Source organism: Hypanus sabinus, chromosome 5 (genome assembly GCF_030144855.1).
Source record: "Hypanus sabinus isolate sHypSab1 chromosome 5, sHypSab1.hap1, whole genome shotgun sequence".
Taxonomy (NCBI): domain Eukaryota; kingdom Metazoa; phylum Chordata; class Chondrichthyes; order Myliobatiformes; family Dasyatidae; genus Hypanus; species Hypanus sabinus.
The window spans coordinates 26,753,690-26,774,296 of record NC_082710.1 but is presented as its reverse complement, the minus strand read 5'-3'; positions in this window follow the sequence as shown (position 1 = coordinate 26,774,296).

The following is a 20,607-nucleotide window of genomic DNA, read 5'->3' as shown; positions in this document are numbered from 1 at the left end:
CAATTTTAATTTTTCTTGCTGAGTTTAGAGTTCATATTAATGCTTTTTGGAAGGGTAAATTTGATTTTGTGTTTTTATGTATCACTAAAGATAATTGTAAGGTAACTTTTTAAAGAGACTTTAATGGAGGGGATCAAGGGATTTTGCAGATGCTTAATGGATGGGAATAGAATACTTATAAACATGATAAATATTTTTTCTCCTTTTCAGAAAGGGATTAAATAATATATTTTTGTAGCTTTTGGTAACCATGAAAATAACTGTGTGAAATATCATTGGTAGAAATTAGTAGGAAAAAAGATTGATCTTAACACTTTGGTAACAGATTTTCACACATGGCTAAAGAGACCAGGCTCAGAAAATAAAAGCCATTAATCCAGATTTGAGATGTGCAAAATGATAAAGTAATTGCACATGAAAATGTAAGTAAAGCCTATTTAATTGACTACATCTTTGGTTTACAAAACAGGAAGAGAAGATGTCTTTTTCACCCAAATGAATAATTTACAAGTAATTATTGCTGGGAAAATGTTTGACAATATCACAGCTTGAATGCTGGAAGAAAGTCCAAAATAAATTTTCAACCTGAAAGTACTTAAGAAAAGATTACCACCATGTGTAATAAGAAGTTAGATCTTTGAAGGAAAATCATGTTTTACTGAGAAAAATAAATACTTTTTAAGTCTCATTTCAATCTGTTCCAAAATGAGCAAGCACATATGTTAAGAAGAAATTAAAACAGAATTGTTCTCATATTGAATTTAAAATTAGAGCAACGATTTTTTGTTTTTATTTTTATTGGCTGCACTTGTGCAGGGTTAATTGAGCACAAAGGGTACTAGTTCATGCATTGACAACACAACAGATAAACATTCAAAATATCCAATCAACTCTTCACAGCAAATGAGTTGTTGTATACTGCCAGTGTGTCAATTATTGCAACAATCAAGTGTCATCAAAAAACATTGAGGACGAGATAATATACTGGATACAAAACTGGCTTCTGGTAAGAAGCACAGGTTCACAACAAGGCTGTGTGCTTAGTACCTCCACCCCTTTTCCCACTTCATTCTTATGGCTGTGATGCCATATTCACGTTTGCTGATGGCACCACTGTTGTTGGCCAAGTCAAATATAGTGATGAACTGGTACATATGAGGGAGACTGAAAATTTGGTTGAATTGGTGCCACTACAACATCTCACTCAACATCAGCAAAACCTCAGAGCTAATTATGGACTACAGGTGGAGGAAACCAAAAGATCATCAGGTACTCCTCATCAGGGGATTTGAGATAGAGAGATTCAGTAACTTAAAATTTTAGAGAATCTGTCCTGCATCCAAGTGGCCTCACAAAGAATTGACAGCACTGCAGATTCGGCAGGTCATCTAAAACTTGGACAAATTACTACAAGTACAGAGTGGAGAGTATCCTGACTCGTTCTATCACAGCCTGATATAGAAACAGAAATTCTCATGAATGGAAAAGCCTGCAAAATGTAGCGGGTCCATCACAGGAAACAACTTCTCTGCCATTCAGCTCATCTGCAAGGAGTGCTGCCACCATAAAACATCAACCATATCAAGAACACCACCATCTCTCCTCAGTGCTACCATTGGGAAGCAGGTAGAGGAGCCCTAGGTCCCACACCTCTAGGTTCAGGAACAGATTTTGCCCCTCAGCCATCGGGCTCCTGAACCAGCATGGATAACTTCACTCAACTGAATTCTGAACTGATTCCACAAGCTACGGATTCACTTTCTAGGGCGGTATAACGCAAGCTTGTTCTTTCTTTCTATCTATCTATCTATCTAGTTTGTCTTCTCTTGCACATTGTTTTTTTTTAAATCCATCTTTGCCTGTGTAGTTTTTTGTTGATTCTTCTGTGTTTCTTTGTATCTACTGTGAATGGCCACAAGAAAATAAATCTCAGAGTTGTGTATGGTAACATATGTAGTACATACTTTGATAATAAATTTATTTTTGAACTTTTTGGTTGGTAGAGCAGGGCTGCTTTACAGTTTGAAGACCTGTAACTAGCGGTATGCTACAGGGAGTGGTGCTGAGTCCTTTGGTCACTACGTTCAGATATGGCCCAAGTGCGGACAGAGAGACACTGAAGCGATCAATAGTTCACAGACTTCAATAAAAGAAAACAATAAATGCTAGGCCAAACAGGGCCGTTGACTAAAACACTCAATTGGAAAAATAGATGCCAACATTGCGGTGAAAGGAATATCTAAATATAAAACGGATGCCATCTCCAACGTCAATTGACTAGCTAGTCCACTTTCTCAGTCAAGGCTGAATGCAAGCACAGCTCTACTCAAGATTCAACAAGCACTACAATGACAAACAAGTTAAATACTGCAATAATGAAATAATGATTAGCTGACACGTGCACATTCACGAGTGCAATTGCCAAATCTGCTGCACTGCTGAGTCCGTGGTTGTGCCAGGGCCTCCCTCTCTAGGCTCAGCTCCCAAAGTGCTGCAGACCTTTGCCTGCTGTAAGTCCTGAATGAGAGAAGTGTCCAGGATTTCCTTCACTGGGATCCAAGAACATTCTTCAGGATCATACCCTTCCCAATCCACAAGGTACTGGCCCTTACCCTGTACTCGGCAAGTTGCCAAGAGATGCCACACTGTATAGACCAGGGAGCCATCTACCAAGTGGGGAGGAGGAGTGACTGGGCTCAGGAGAGAGGTAGTAACTGGCTTGAGCTGGGAAACATGGAACACATGGTGGATCTTCAGTGATGCTGGTAGATGCAATTCATATGAGACCTTGTTGACTGCTTTTTCCACTACAAATGGTCCCACGTAGCAACTTTCAGGGGAAGATTCTTTGATGCCAACCAGACACCCTCGCCTGGCTTGAATGGCCTTACCTGTCAGCGGAGCCAATCAGCAATCCGGGCGTGTTGTTTCTGGGCGCACAGCAGAGAAGCCCTGGCTCATCTCCAGGAGCTCATTTTGAACCATGAGTGTGGCATCTCACTAGCTGACGGAAGCTTAGGGAGAGTAATAAAGTGGTCAGCCTGGGAAAATCAATCCACAACGAGCAAAGTGGTGGTGTTTCCATTGGACCCCATGATGAAATCTGCTGAGAAGTGGGACCAGGGGTGGTGGGACACAGACAGCAGACACAGCAGGCCCACAGGACGCTGGCGTGATGTCTTGTTCTGAGTACAGGTGGGACAAGCAGATACAAAGTTGCGGACATCCTGGGACATAGGTGGCCACCAAAATAGTCTCTTTATAAACTCCTGAGTCCGTAAGATTTCCAGATGTCCAGCCAGATGAGAGGAGTGACCCCATTCCAACACTTTGGAGTGTACCACAGCCGGGATAAACAGCCGGTTGGGACGAACCCTATCCGGGCCTGGATCTGATTGTTGAGCAGCCCTCACCTCTGCCTCTATTCCCCAGATCACCAGAGCAACAATACATGTGCGAGGAAGAATGGGCTCTGGACCGACATTGTCCTCAGGTCCGTCGAGCTGCCGGAAGAGAGTGTCGGCCTTGGTACTCTTGCTGCCGGGACGATAGGTGGGGATTAAATTAAACGAGGTGAAGAAGGGAGCCCACCAGGTTTGTCAAGACTGGAGTCTCTTTGCATTCTAAATGTAGGAGAGGTTCTTGTGATCTGTCCCTCTAGCCAGCATCACCATTCCTCCAGAGCCTCCTTGACAGCCAGAAGTTCCTCTTGGTCAGAATTAAATGATGGGAAAGAAAGGCACAAGGGTGCAGCCAGCTATCTACAGAACAGCGCTGAGAGAGGACAGCTCCAGCGCCGATGTCAGATGCATCCACCTAGACTATGAATGGTTGTGACGGGTCTGGGTGTTGCAGTGGTGAAACGTTGCTCAACTGCAAAAACGCTTGGCCGGCACCATCCTGCTGAGGTCCTCTTGGCGAGTGCATTAACTGTAGCTGCGATAGAGCCGAAATTCCGGATGAAGCGGCAATAAAAGTTCATGAACCCATGAAGTGCCGTACCTGTTTTGTCTGAAGGTGGTTTGGGCCAGTCTGTGACTGACTGAATTTACTGAGGCTTATTTGAATACTGGATGGGGTAAGTGTATAGCCCAAAGATGACACCTGGTCTTTATGGAACTGACATTTCTCAGTCTTGGCATACAGGTTATTTTTGAGGAGCCGTCTGAGAACCATCCAGACATGCTGGGCGTGTTCCTGATGAGAGCAAAAATAGATAGTCATGTCGTCTAAATACATGAAAACAAACTGTTTCAACATGTCCCTGAGTACATAGCTAACTGAGACATGGAAAACAACAGGGCGTTGCCCAGTCCAAAAGGCATCACAAGGTACTCATAGTGGCCATTAGGGGTGCTGAAAGCTGTTTTCCACTCATCTCCTTCTCTCATACGAACCAGATCATAAGCTTTGCACAGATCAATTTTGGAAAGTATGATTGCTCCTTGTAGATATTTGAATGCAGATGCCAGCAAGGAAAGAGGGTAGTAGTTCTTCGCAGTGATGTTGTTCAGGGGCAGGTAATCGATGCAGGGATGGAGCTTGCTATCTTTCTTGCTCACAAAAGAAGTCTACTCCTGCTGGTGAGGTCAACAGACAGAGAAACCCCATGGACAGTGCCTCCGTTATGTATTTCTTCATGGCCACCATTTCTGGATGAGAGGGGGAGAAAAAGCCAGCTCCAGGAAGGACTAGCGCCAGGTAGGAGGTCTATGGCTGGTGTGGGGTTTTACTGAAGGCCTCAAGAAGATCTATACATTCAGTCGGAATCCCAGACAGGTCCACATCCTTACGTGACACAGGAGGGGATTCAGCTGGAGCTTAAGCTGGACCCAGACAGGTAGGCAAGCATACTGGTCCCCACTCTTGCAGTACTTTTAAGAGACCAATCAATCCATGGGTTATGTTGGGATAACATAGACAAAGCACAAGTGACAGTTCAGGTCAATCAACCAGACAGAAGGAGATTTCTTCACTATGGTTGCCTTCGAGCACAAGTTTGAGGGATTTGGTGGAAAAGTGGATCTGCCTGGTGCCCAGAGGTCAGCTGTCCTGGTCCTTGATGTTGATCTTTACTCTCAATTCCTCCGCTGGAACTCCCCATCTCTGAGCGAGAGAGACGTCCGTGAGATTCCTGGTTGCACCAGAGTCAATAAATGCTTTTAAGTTCACAAGTTCGAGAACCTCACAACAAGGAAGTTGCGAGCATAGGACAATTAGGGGAAACTGACTGCAGTGTAAACCAACCCGTCAGGACTCCCCTCCCTGCTGATGGATATCTTCTTTTATCAGATGCCTGAGACATGCCGCCCAGAACTGTCCTGGATCTCCTTCTCTAATTCAAAACTTTCAAGTGGTAGTTTTAAGTGGAAAGGTCTGGAGGATTATTTTTCATCTTTATCACCTCAAAGGGGCAGTGCTGAAGGAACATCATATAACTGGATCTGATTTTTCCCTCCATTACATTATGTGGAATGAAAATAAAGCATGTGCCATTATTAATATTCAGATAACAATGCTGAAAATCTAACATAGAAGTTCCTTTTTTTCTGAACTCTCTCTTCTGATATTAGTGAACAGTCTTATCACTCTTCTGTGAACCTTCTATTAGAAGCAATGAACTCAAGGCACAACAGTTCCTGGCCTTCATGAATAATAAAAACAAACAACAGACATTGTTCTTCACACACAGCTCACCAGCTTTGTCTTCAGCCAGGCGAATAAGGCATTTATATGAAACAGGTTGAAAGGTTCACTGCTCTGAAAAGAAAACTGCATGATGAAAAGATACAGAAAATTTACACTAAATGAACAATAAAGTAATTTCACTGATAAACTACAATACTTTATGCCATTCTTTAAAGAAAGTACAAATCATTCAAATGTGAAAGACTATTATTCCCTGGGTCTCCCATATGTAGCTATTCTTCTTCAATAAATATTGAATGCCTTATCAATTGTGAATATAATCAATGAAGGAAGCATAATTTTACTGACCTTTGCTGTAGCATTTCGTGTGACCCCACAGTACATTTGTATTCTTCAATTCCCAGAAATGCATTCAGACATGGTTCATCAATTAGCCATAATATAAATACTCTCCTCAAGTAAATAAATATCACAACAATGATTGCCTTACATAACTTCCTAAATTGACAAATCATACTTTGTTTCCAGTTCAAAACAAGAGATGGCTGTTTGCCTAAAAGTTGAACCGTCAGTTGTACTCGCTTTGAGTGTATTTTCTAGATTCCTTTTTCAGAGATTCCCTGTGCATCATTTTAGTTTTTTTTTGTTGGCTATCCATCTTTTGCAACATTCCCATTCGGGGAAATGTGTTAACATAGAATATAGAACACTAGAGCACAGCACAGACCCATGATGTTGTCCACCTTAAAACCTACTCCAAGATCACTCTAACCCTTCCCAAGATCACATAACCCTCCCGTTTTCTATCATCCATTTATGAGCTTCCTAAATGTCCCTAATGTATCTGTTCATTGGGCTTTAGTCACTGGAGCAAACAAAAGTTTACCTGGTCCTGGAATAACAATTTGTATGCAACCGTTTGGCTTTTAAAATATATCAGTCAGCTCTGATCCAGTCTGAAACTATCTTCTCCAATATTTTCCCTGTACCAATTTTAAGTAATTTTATAATGAATTATTTTAAAACTTTAGGCTAAATTTTACATTTTTATCCATGCAGTGTAGCCCAATGGACTATTCACCACATGGAAAAATGTTGTACTAATTCTTGTGTACCCTGATCAGGGGGAGAGTGCCCTTGACTCCAAATTGTAGGAAAATATGCACGAGTACTTTCTTTACTTTATCCAAGTTAATCACTTGAACATCAATATAAGGGCTGTAATTACATTTTTGTTAAAAAGATCAAGTATCTCATTTTACTGTTCTTTTAAATTTGTTATAAATTGTGTAGTTGGGAATATTTTGTAGTTTCACATCGGATGAAACCACATTAAAGTTAAAGCTAATCTGCTTCCTCCATTTCAAGTACATTTCTAAATGTTTCTGCATCTGTTTGGACCCAGGCTCTGAACCATTCATACTCTTCAGAAGGGAAATGTGTTTTTACTTCTATCTTAAACATCTCCTCGTTCTCACTACACACTTCCCTTTATATTATATGTATAAAAGCAGAGTCGACATATTAACAAAAAGAGGATAACAAAGGAGAGGGTTGGGATAAAGGAGGAATTTCATGCTTGTAGTCAGAGCAAGTGACTGAGGTACCAACTACGTATTTTGCATTGTGAGATTGTGTGAGTAAGGATGATATAATGTTGGGTCTTCCGAAAAGCATTAAGAGGGATAAACCCTTGGGGCATGATGGCATATATCCCATAATATTCAAAGAAGCAAGTGAGGAACTGCTGGTGCTTTCACAATGATCTTTTTGTCCTCACAGCAAAAGGCAAGGTCCTGGAGGTCTGGAGAGTAGTAATTTTGTGCCTTTGTTCATCTTGTTCCTCTTCTTGTTATTAATTTCATTTCCATTTTGTTCTGTGTTGTTTGTCTTCCTCCGTGTTTGAAAGTCTATTTATCCTTCACATGAGACACTGAAAGAAAACCCATTCCATCTCCAGACTACAAGCCTTGATCTGTTTGAAATGCTCCAAATTGTTGGCACATGTTGATGTGTCTGATTTTTTTGTAACTAATTAACCCTGTTTGAATTAATATATACATTAACTAGAAACTATCACCACCTCTATTGTACAAATTATCCAATCTCTCAAATACCATTTGTAAAACTTTTATCATCTTTATTTCCATACTATTGCAAACACTCACTTTTTAAGGTTTTTATACTCAAAATATTGTATTTCATCCTGCAATGCCCCCAGAAGCAATAAGTTGGTCTTGGTTACTTCAGATGAAAACCAAACATCATGATAATTCATCATATTTGAAATTTAAGCATATAATCTAAATATTTTTCTGTTAGTAACAAAAATGTTTTGTCTGTGTGTATATCGTGCATCATAGAAATCTTTGTTTTCAACTTTAATGCATCTAAAATTTGAAAATAAATGCAGAAGGATCCAATTTGGAGTGGTATTTGTTTATTTTGCCTTAATTGGAGTAGCCTAAACTTGTAAACATATACTGTCTCCACTTTAAAGATATTCTGCATCAAAGCAGCTTAATTGGATCCGAATCAACTTGCCCTTCAGCTTCTTATACGAAGTGAAGCAAGATATATTTATGAGAAACAAGGGTGAAGAGTAAAGTTCAAGATATATTGACTCAGTGGGTGGGTATAACACAAATCAATTCAAATAGTTCATTAGATATTTTCTCTTACTTTTCATAGGTACAATTATCTGCTGACAAGATAATCAACCTTCTACAGTTGAGGAAACCTAATAGTCCTTATGGAGGAAATGACCTGGGTTCAATTTCCGTCACTGTCTGTGAAGAGCTTCTATATTTTCCCCATGACTCTTGGGTTTCACCCAAATGTTCCAGTTCCCCCTCCACCCACATTCCAAAGAGGTATGGGTTAGTAGGTGTAATTGGGCAGCATGGGCTTGTTGGGCTGGAAAGGCCTGTGTCATTTATCTAAATAATATCTAAAATCCCTAACTGCTTATCTATAATGATCTTTTTTATACAGAATGACTGCGATGTGCTCTGAATCCTATTGTATTCTATTGTCTTTGGAAAATACTCTTGTTAACAAGCAGGAGCATAGTGTAATGATTTGATCTGTATGAACAGTATACAGAGCAAGCTTTTCACATTATCTCTGTACATGTAACAATAATAAACCAATTGCAAATCCAAATTCCAATCCATTCACAACACATTTATGCAGCAGAAAGTGTTGCTTGTTTTGTGCTAAGTTCTTTTAAGAGCTGCCTGCAAAGATCAAATCTGCTATACCCAATTGCCTGTCGTGGAAAGGATTTGTAATATGCTGTTATGGGCACTACAGAAATAAACAGTTTTAGTGAGGAGTTATATAAGGGAATGCAACAACATTGTTGTCTATGTCCTGTGATTTCCACACAGTATTGAAAGTTCTCAGACACAGTTTTAACACCTAAAAAGAAGACATTACTTTCTGAAAAAGATAGCATTGGTTGCCTAGGTGGATAGTTTTCAGTAGATCTCATTGCTGACGTTATAGTCAGGTCAAGAAACAGTTTCTTCCCTCAGGACATTCGGCTTCTGAACTCCCTGCCAAATCATATTCGAAGTGTCATAGGTTAATCTGCTCTGTACCTTGCAAGATTTAATTTATGCACTTTAGTTTGTTATTTATGTGTGATTCATCTGTGGTTTTATCTGTACCTATATGTTATTGTGTGTTATGTGTATTACTGTGTTTTTCTCTGTGATTCAGAGAAACATCATGTTTCTATGTACATTATATGGTTACATATGATATTTACATTTATATGTTTAAATGATAAAAACTTGACTTATTTAAAATTTAATGACACTTAACAATCAAAGTAAGTCAGGAAAAAAGTGAAGTTGGCATTGCAAACTTCAAGGCACGTGTGGAAATATTCATAGGTGGAATGTTCAAATCCATGTGGCCAAACCTTTCTCGTGGCCTTTTATTTGAGGTTACACTCATGGGAGCCTCCAGCTTTTCAGAATAAATAAGAAGCACTTTTTTTCCATTGACTGCACAGGAAACTAAACAACATTTCAACACACACAAAATGCTGGTGGAACACAGCAGGTCAGGAGTCATAATTGCGTGCGGACATAGTCAAGAGGTCCGGTTGTTCAGATTAAACATCAGAATGGGGAAGAAATATGATCTAAGTGACTTTGACCGTGAGATGATTGTTAGTACCAGATGGGGTGGTTTGTGTATTTCAGAAACTGCTGATCTCCTGCGATTTTCCCTGGAGTTTACAGAGAATAGTATGAAAACAGTGAATGATATTTCTGTGAGTGAGGATGCCTTGTAACATACCAGAGAGAAGTTAGAGGAGAATAACCAGACTGGTTGAAGCTAACAGGAAGGTGACAGTAACTCAAATAACCATGTGTTATAACAGTGGTATGCAGAGGATCATCTCTGAATGAACCTTGAAGTGGATGGGCTACAGCAGCAGAAGACCACAAACATACACTCAGTGGTCACTTTATTAGGTACAAGAAGTGCCTAATAAAATGGTTACTGAGTATATTATGGTGCAGATGGTATATATTGTACATTAGGATTCAGGGTTCCTGTCTATACACACACACACACACACACACACACACACACACACACACACACACACACACACACACACACACACACACACACACACACACACACACACACACACACACACACACACATCTTGCAAAACATGATTGACTCTGCTTTTGCCACAATGGACCATGCAAAGTCTATAAGAAAACAGGAGCTGGACAGCATGCATTTTAGTGCAGTCCCTTCTCTGATATGTGTACAGTTCCCCTAATTAGAGCCAATCAAAGTGCACAATTAGACATGTATTTGTGATCTTCCATGATGTGTACTGCTGAATTTGCTGATTTTCAAGAACAGTCTGGCCCAGGTCCCTATGCAGTACATTTTTTGCACTTGAATCCAAATGGAAGTGAATTTCTGGTCAATTTTATTGTCATGAAACTGCTTGGTAATCATTGGAGTGAACTGGTTAGCTGTCAATAGAGGTTCAGATTAGGTCATGCTGATGTATTACTCTGGTCTGATGCAATTATAATTGTCATTAATATTACAGGCTGTAATATCAGGAAGAAAAAGACTTGAATTTGTAACTAGCTCAGTTAGATCCCAACTTGTCTCCTTCCTCAAAGTTTTTCAACTTACACATTGGGCTGCAGTTAAACATCAGCCATGTTATGGCATGGGTCATAATATTTCTAAGTCTCTTTGATCACAATCACTTTGCATCAGAATAGCCCAGTTCAAATGAATTTAAAGAAATGTATTATTCAGTTTTTCAGGATGGCTTCAGCATTGGATTTTGTAAAACATGTGAATTGATTAATTCAGATGATTAGGAAGAGCTGTTATGTCAAAAAACAACCTACATTTACAGTATATTGCATGTTTAATGAAGGCAAAAATTTAGAGAAGAGTTAATTAAAATAAATGAACAAGAAATAAACGGTGACATTACCAAGCATGGCTAAAAGCACAGCCAAGGTAAATATCTTGAAGTAAATATTAAAGGAAGAGCAAAAGGCGAAATGTTAGAGGACATTGGGAATGAAATTTCACACCTTATTGCCACAGTGGCTGGAGTCACCAAATCTTAGAATCATAGAACCTTACTGTGAAGGAGGCTGCAAATTAGTCTTACCTCGATGTCATTGATATATTGCGACCTGATCCACTCTATTGATAATGGTGGTTGTCCATCATTTCCGATGACGACAGGAAACCCGTGGGGGAGAGTTTTTAAAGTGGAAAAGCCATTGCACTGGGGCAGTTCCACTCTCTTGACCTCAGAAGACTATTTCCAGCGGTATGAACAAACTGGGGTCTTGCTTGGTTGCAGTGTATGACCACGACGTCAGTGTATGCCTTGTCATGCCGTTCACTGTCTGTGGAGCATCGCAGTACTGTATTCCTTGCCACTGGATCTCACTGTAGACCTCATCCACCCAATCTGCCGACTCCGCACGCTAGGACAAGCAAATTCACTGGCGCGTGAGGCCGCCGGCTACTCTCACCTGGCTTAGCGTGCCTGTCGAAGAGGTGTACCGGGGTGTGGCCGCTGCTACATGCAAACATGTAAGCTACTACTTGGAGCCACAGGTGAATATTGTGTATCCAGTGGAGACCAAAGGTAAGTAAGGTGCTGAGGAATGGTCTCGACAAGCCCCTTTACCAGAGGTGCTACTCATCCCTGGACATCCCGTACACTCCGTATTGGTAACAGCAATAATATTATATAGCAGATGTATGCAGTATAAGCAGATCATGATGCTCCTCAACAAGCAATCTCAATTTATCATCAGCACTGACAAAATGAACTTTATTTGTAACTAGCCTAGTTGTATCACTGACTCCATGCTCTAGCTAAAGAAGATTAGCCTTATTTGTCACACAGACTGTATATCGAAACATACAGTGAAATGCATCATTTTGCCTCAACAACCAGCACAGTCCAAAGATGGTGCTAGAGGCATCCTGCAAATGTCACCACACCCATTACCTGCTAATTATAACCGTACATTTTTTGGAATGTGGGTGGAAATTAGAGCACCTGGAGGAGACCCACACTGTCGCAGGGAGAACTTGCAAACTCCTTCCAGGCAGTGGTGGGAATTGCACCCAGCTTGTGATTGAGGCATACTGAATTTTAAAAGTTGTTATATCATTGTAATATATATTTTTTTAAGTTTGAAGCAAATAAAATCCAAAAATGAATATACAAATTAATTAGAGTTTCAAAGTACCTCTTCCATTCATAACTTAAAAGCATGACCTTCGTCAACTAAAACAGATATCATTCAAAGTTCAAAGTAAAATTTATTATCAAACCAAGGGGCTATTATCTAAGCAGGGGGCTAAGCACTCAGCCTTGTGGTGAACCTGTAGGAGATTGTGGAGGAGATGTGGTCGCCAATCTGAACTGACTATCACACCCTTCAAAGCATTCACTGTTGACAATCTAAATTTAGCTGGTACCAGTAATTTCACAAATAAAGGAAGTGAGCTATCCTTTTAAACTGATCAATCTGTTTACTTGGTGATATAAGCACTTATGAATTGTGCACATTTGCAAGTCAAATCTCCAATTACTCTGTGAAAGTATAGTAAACTGATATTGATCTCTTTACACTTGGATGGTATGGTCACCATGGAGAGATAATTCAGATCTGCCATTTAGTTTCTTGTCTGAAAGGTAGTCCCATCTCAATTATAGTTAACAGCTAGAGAAACCTCGCTTTAACCAAAGAAATTGAATTACCCTACCGAGATTAGTAAAGTAGGGTTGGGAAATGTACTTCATTATTAGAACAAATAAGTATTTTTCAGAAATTTGATTTGATGAATTAAAAATTTAAATTATGGTAAATCCTGTCAATGACAAAATTAGGTTGATTCACTCAATGTTTGCCACCTGTTGAAGATATTAGAGAGGCATGTTTTAATAACTGGGAACTTCTGAATATATTCTATTGCTTTGCTCTCTGTAAATTGTTTTTGTTTGTCTGCCAACACTGGTTCTGAAGTTATTATTTAAATATACACTCCAGTAATCCAGGAATACAGTTTAATGGAACAATATTGGCGACAAACTTAACCTCTAATATATTTAGGCTACAAAGCATTTTATATACTTAGTTTTTTATGTTATCATAACTAGGGGCTACTTGTGGTCATATGAAAATAACGCTGTGCATTTCCTTGTTTTTTTCAGTTGCCAGGATCATAACCTTCAGAAGTTTTCAGTTAACATGTATGATATGGGCTGAAATCTTGAAATTATGCTGTGTGAATGTCACCATACAAAGTGCTTAATAAATTCAGTCTCATGCACTGTACGCATTTCTGGACTGATTTGGTGTTACACCAAGAGCACAAGGGTGTGAGGGCTGGAACGAAGGCAATGGAAGAAGAGCCTTAAAAGGAGACACTGAGAGTAGTGATGGATAACTTGTTCAAACTAATGGTTGGAAGGAAGATACACATGGAGGGCAGTACTGAAGAAATTCCTAGAGTGACATGGGTATATATGGAGGGGTATACAGAGTATAAAGATACGAACTTGAGAGCTGAAGTTGTGAAACTAGCTTGGCAATCATGGGGATTATTGAATCTGAAGGAGATGCAAAAGCGCAGAAGATGGTTTCAGTGTTAAGTTTATTGAAGTGGAAAGGGAGGCACACATTGATAAATACTTTGTAACATGCTGTTGTTCATAATGGTTAAGGTAAAGATGTGAAATGCATTTTAGGATCATTTATGATGCTGAGGTTAGAAATATCCTTTATTTAGTGTGAGCAGGTGAACAGAGGCTGTAGCATAGAAATAAATGTTGATGTGATTAATAACTTTAGTCTCTGATGATATTAAATTATCTTCTATCAACAGAGTTATTCAGCTATTGATTCAAATGCTACTTTTTACTCTATGAGGTTTAAACAACGGATTTCCTCTCTCATTATCCTCATGTTGGAAACATATTTACAGTGTTTTCAGCATAAATGATTATTGGTAAATGTCTATTTTTTCAAACCTATAAACAAGAATAAGGACAGTCTATAAGGCTTCAGGGAATTCCAATACTAGATATCAAAATCTCATAACAATTGGAGAGGAAAAGCAGAGCCTAGTCCAAAGATACATGGTATTTAAAATCTGCAAACTTCTGTTAAAATCATTTATGACAGTATTTATTAAACAACCTGAGAATCCGGATAGACTACATCTGCTGATAGAAAATTACATCTGCTTTTTCACTCTAATCTCTAGCTACTGGGTCTATTGCTTTCCAAGCCCCCGCCAGAATGAAACTAGGCTTATTCCATTGCTGGTGTCAGATATGATACTAGAATGAGTAATGGACTACTAAATCCATGAAATTACTGAAAGTGACTATTTCCATATCCATACAATGAGATGAATCTGCCTTTGACTTGACCTGCTTACTGATAAAGTCCCTCGTCATGTTTTTCGTACATGGAACTTCTACTCTTCTATTGTCTTTGTGATCAACAACCATCATTTCATCCTCTGTAAACTTAGCTGCTTATGACAAATTCCATTCATTAATCACACATGCACGACCTGGTTAAAATTGCCTCATCTCTCAATTAAAAGTAAAACACTCATTGAGTTAGGCAGCATCTGTAGAAAGAGGAGACTGAACATTTCAGGTCCACGATCCTTCAACAGAACTGGAAATGAGAGAGGAAAAAAGAAACATCAGTTTTAAATTGCAATGACAAGAGGGGGAGAAATGGATAGAACAAAAGGAAGTAGGCTGAGGTCAGGATTGCCATGGTGATACCTTACTTCACTGCTGTCTTCTGACTTGTCAACTCAGGCCTCACCCTATCAGAAATATCTCTTTGTCCTAGCCACACCTCTTCCATTCTAAACACAAGTGACTCTGCAGCTGCTGGAAATCCAGAGCAACATATACCAAATGCTGGAGGAACTCAGCAGGTCAGGTAGCATTTATTTACTCAAATAAATAGACAGTTGACATTTTGGGCCAAGATTTTTCATCGGGACTGATAAAGGATCTTAGCCCAAAAAAGTTCACTGTCTATTCATATTCATAGATTCTGCCTGATCTGCTGAGTTCCTCCAGTATTTTGTGTGTGTTGTTGTTCTATTCTATCTGTAACATAAAGCTAATAGAAATGTTTAGTTAACTTTTCTGTTCTGAAAGAAGGTCCTTGACCTGAAACAATGAAGCAGTTGAATTTGCTGCTTGTACCTATTTTTTTTTTTGCATTTCAGCTTCCACACTGATGCCTCAACTTTTTCAGAGGCTATGGAAATTTGGGATCTTCCCAGTAATTCATGAAACATTATAATGCTCCATAGAAAGCATCCTGTTCAGAGGCATAGCAGTTTGGTATGATAACACACAACATGGATCTATGGATATGAACTGCATTGGCGAAGACCACTAGAGGTTTGGGCAACACGGCTCAGTCCATCATACAAACCACCCCCTTCGCTGTTGAACTCCATTTACACTTCCTGCTGCCATCATAATCAAGGATCCCTCTCACCCTGATCAATTTTGCTTTCTTTCCCTCTCCTGCAGGGTAGGAGCTACGAATGTTTGAAAGCATGTATCATGCAGCTCAAAGACAGCTTCTAAACTGCAGTTATCAGATTCCTGAACAGGTCTTTCATACGCTAAAAGGTGAAAACTTGATTTCCCAGTAGGAGCATAAGACATAGAACTAGAATTAGGTCATTCAACCCATTGAGTCCGCTCTGCAATTCCTTCATGACTGATTTATTATCCCTCTCAATCTCATCCTCCAGCCCCTTCTCCCCTCAACCTTTATCACTCCTTCTAATAAAGAAACTATCAACCTCCACTTTAAATATATCCAATGACATACCTCCACAGCCAGCTGTGGCAATGAATTCCACAGATGACCCACCCTCTGGCTAATTTATTTTCATGAGACTTGTTCATTTAACCGTAATACCTTCCTATTGGATTATACTTGAAAACTCTGTGAAGCAGCATTGGGATATTTTGCTTTATTAGTAGGTCACTTATTCGGGTTGTTGTTATTGTAATGTCTTCTTACTTGAATCATTTTTAAAATATGCTAACATCTGATGCACATTATACATAAATAAGAACAATTTATGGCAAATGCACATCTTAAAAGAGTAAAGTTCCATTGCATGTTATTCCCTGATATGAAACATGGACCATGTGCACAGCAACTTCTGTCAATAGGAATGCCCTACATTAAGCAGGGAAATAGTTAACATGGCTTAAACCTCAGCCATTCACATTTCCTATTATTTTCTACCTTGGAGTAAAGTTAAGGCAATCATCAAGAAATGGAAAGAATCTGGCACAGCTGTAAATCTGCCTAGAGAAGACCGTCCTCAAAAACTGAGTGACCATTCAAAAAGGGGTCTAGTGAGGGAGGCCACCAAGAGACCTAACACAACTCTGGGAGAAGTCACAAGCTTTAGTGGCTGGGATGGGAGAGACTGCACATACAACTGTTGACCAGGTGCTTCACCTGTCACAGATTTAAGGGAGAGTGGCAAAGAGAGAGATGCAGTTGAAAAAAAACTCACATCAAATCTCAGCTAGGGTTTGCCAAAAGGCATATAGGAGACTCTGAAGCCAGCTGGAAGAAGGTTCTGTGGTCTGACGAAACCAAAATTGAGCTTCTTGGCCATCAGACTGAACTCCACGTTTAGCATAAGTCAAAAACAAAAACATACCATACCTACCACAAAGCATGGTGGTGGCTGCATCACGCTTTGGAGATACTTCACTGCAGCAGACCCTGGAAGACTTGTGAAGGTAGAGGGTAAAATGTATGCAGCAATGTACAGGGAAATTCTGGAGGAAAACCTGATGCAGTCTGCAAGAGAATTGTGACTTAGGAGAAGATTTGTTTTGCAGCAAGCCAATGACTTTGAGCATAAAGCCAAAGCTACACAGGAATGACTTAAAAAGAACAAAGTTAATGTCCTGGAGTGGCCAAGTCAGAGTCCGGACTTCAATCTAATTGAGAATTTCTGGCTGACTTGAAAAGGGCTGTTCACTCACCATCCCTTGCAAAGTTGAGCAACTTTGTAAAGAAGAATAGGGAAAAATTGAAGTGTCCATAGGTGCAAAGCTGATAGAGACCTATCCACACAGACTGAAGGCTGTAATTGCTACCAAAGGTGCGTCTACTAAGTACTGACTTGAAGAGGGTGGGGGAGAGTAAATAAGCAGTCAATAATTTTGTATTTAATAATTGGAACAAATTTAGACCAACGTGTAGAAATATGTTTTCATTTTGACATGAAAAAGTCTTTTCTGTTGATCGGTATCAAAGAAGCCAAATTAAGTCCATTGTGACTCAATGCTGTAAAGCATTAAAGTATGAAAACTTTTGAGGTGGTGGAGATGAATACTTTTTATCATCACTGTAATGAAGTTACCATTTCAAAATCTTAAGTCTCCTTAAAAATTCAACATTTTCACAGACTCCTAGGAATCCCAGGCCTATTACACTTCAGTGGTGATGGGTAATAGGGATTGTATGGAAAATCTCAAATCCACACTTAGGGAGTATGTAGAAATGCTGCATAAATGGTTGAGGGAGTGCGCCACCTCATAAACTGTTGCCGCATCAAGCATCTCCTGCTGAAGATTTTACACTTTCTGCAGTGTCCTCATCAGTTACTACAAACCCCAGAGAACCAGACAACCTCAGGTTTAAGGGATTTGCTGCAAAGAAGAAGATATTAAACAAACTGATTCGAGTTTGGTGTCAATACCATCTTCAAGGTATCCGTGTTGTTGATATAAGCTCACTCCCTTTTCTCACTCTACATTCAATGCTTTGCATGTTTGAGAAAGTATTTTCCATGAAAACATAAACCAAGAAAATGCCCTAACTAGGAACCAATGAAACTGATCTAGATTTTGTAAGTGAATCCTGCATGTTGCTTTTCACTTCAGTGGAGTCATTTCCTTATAAAAGTAGTGTTTGATTACAGAATTTTTTAGATCCTTTCAATGGGAATATGCAAAAATAAGCTTATAATGGCACATTATGTTCTGATAGAACTAAACCAATAGACCATAAGAAATGGGAGAAGGATAAGCTCTTTTAATCTATTGAATCTGCTCCGCCATTCCATCATGGCTGATTTATTATCCACCTCAACTGCATTTTCCTGCCCTTTCCCCATAAACTTTGACACCCCATCAAAATCTGCTTCAAATATACTCAGTGACTTGGCCTCCACAGCCAACTGTGATAGTAAATTCCACAAACTCACTAGCCTCTGGCTAAAGAAATTCCTTTTCAATTATGTTCTAAATGTCACTTTGTACCTCTGATTTTTCAATTTACTCTCCATTTACTGCCAAAGTACATGACCATACACTTCACTATGCAGTATTCCATCAGCCTCTTCTTTTCCCATTGTCTCAACACTATGTGTCCCTCCACCTATCTTCATATCGTCTACCATCTTGGCCATAAAGCCATCAATTCCATCATCCAAATGATTGACATTTAATGTGAAAAGAAGCGGTCTCAACTCCAACACCTGCAGAAAAACCAACAATCACTGAAAACCAGCCAGAAATTTCCCTCTTTATTCCTACTCTTTCCCTCCTGCCCATCAGCTAATGCTTTATCCATGCTAGTATCTTTTCTGTAATATGATAGGCTCTTATCTTGTTAAGCAGCGACATGTGCAGCACCTTGTCAAAGGCCTTCCAAAAATCCAAGTAAACAACATCCATTGACTCTCCTATGTCTGTCCTGCCTGTTATTTCCTCAAAGAATTCCAATAGATTTGTTAGGCAAGATTTTTCCTTTAGAAAATCATGCTGATTTTGGCCTATTTTTTCATGTGCCTTCAAGTACCCTGAAACCTCATTCTTAATAATGGACTCCAACATCTTCCCAATCTCTGAAGTCAGGCTCATCCTCCCTTTAGAATACTTCATCATCTTTGGGATGTTTCAATCCTGCACCTTCTGAATTGCCTACAGAAACTCCAGCCATTGTTGTTTGCCATCATCCCGTCTAGTGTCACTTCTAATCAAATTTGGCAAGCTTCTCACTCATGCCTCTGTAATTCCCTTTACTGCACTGTAATACTGATATAACTGACTTTATCTTCTCCCTGTCAAACTGCAGGGTGAATTCTATCATATTATGATCACTAGTTCCTAAAGGTTCCTTTACCTTAATCTCCCCAATCAAATCTGGTTCATTACACAACACCCAATCCAGAATTGCCTTTCCCTTAGTGGGCTCAACCAGAAGCTGCTCTAAAACGTCATCTCGTAGGCATTCTATAAGTTCATTGCGTCAACTTCTGGTAAGATGGCAGCGTGTTCAGATACCGCTGAATCTACAAGCCAACCAAAGGAGTTATTGTCATTTTTAAACATCATTTTTACCATTGAAAAACAATAATAGTTGCTATGAATTTCAGATACTGCAAGTCTACCCCATCAGTGAGTTTCTCATTGGCTGAGGAACTGGAGGAGCTGGACAGTGCAGACCATGTTGTTGTCTGCTGCGGAGAGACATCAGAATCACTGAAGTTGGTGTGCAGTGTAATAGCGAGTGATCATTTTGGTTGGTTTCCTTGTGATCACAAGACCATTTTGGAATTTAGTAATGTGGAATGCTGCAAGTCTGGTTCACCGCTTTGTTTGCAGAACTGAGTGGCCTTGATTGTAGTGTGTCACCTAGGTCACCTGCCAGAGTATCATCTGTTGCAGCCACTCAGGGGAGGTGATGTTAGATGTGGTGTAGCAGGGCATCCATGTTAGTGTCAGTGCTGCTCGCCAGTGTTTGCTCTGTGCAAGACAAGCGGGATTGTGTTTGTTTGCAGACTGCTGTGGTGAGCTTTTTCTTGCCAACAACATCCACAGACTCCAGAACTTGGACTGTATTTTTTTTGTATGTTTCCTGCTTTATTATATGTGCTGTGTGCTGTGTATGACTGTTGGTACTGTGTTTTGTTCCTTTGCCCTGGAGGAACACTGTTTCATTTGGCTCTATATATGGATATTCATGTGTCACAGACTGACAATTAAACATGAACTTGATCTTGAACTTGAACTAATCTTAACATACCTGCATATTGAAATCCGTCATGATTATTGTGACATTGCCCTTTCTATCTGCCTTTTCTATCTCTTATTATAATTTGTATCCCACATCCTGGCTACTGTTTGGAGGCCTATATATATCTCTTCCATCATGGTCCTTTTGCTCTTACTGTTTCTTATCTCTGTCCACAAGCATTGTGCACTTTCTGATCTAATGTCACCTTTTTCTAAGGAGTTGATTTCATTTTTTTACAAACAGAGGCTTCCCAAGCCCTCGGCCTACCTGCCTGTCCTCTCAATACAATGTGTCATCTTCAGTGTTATGA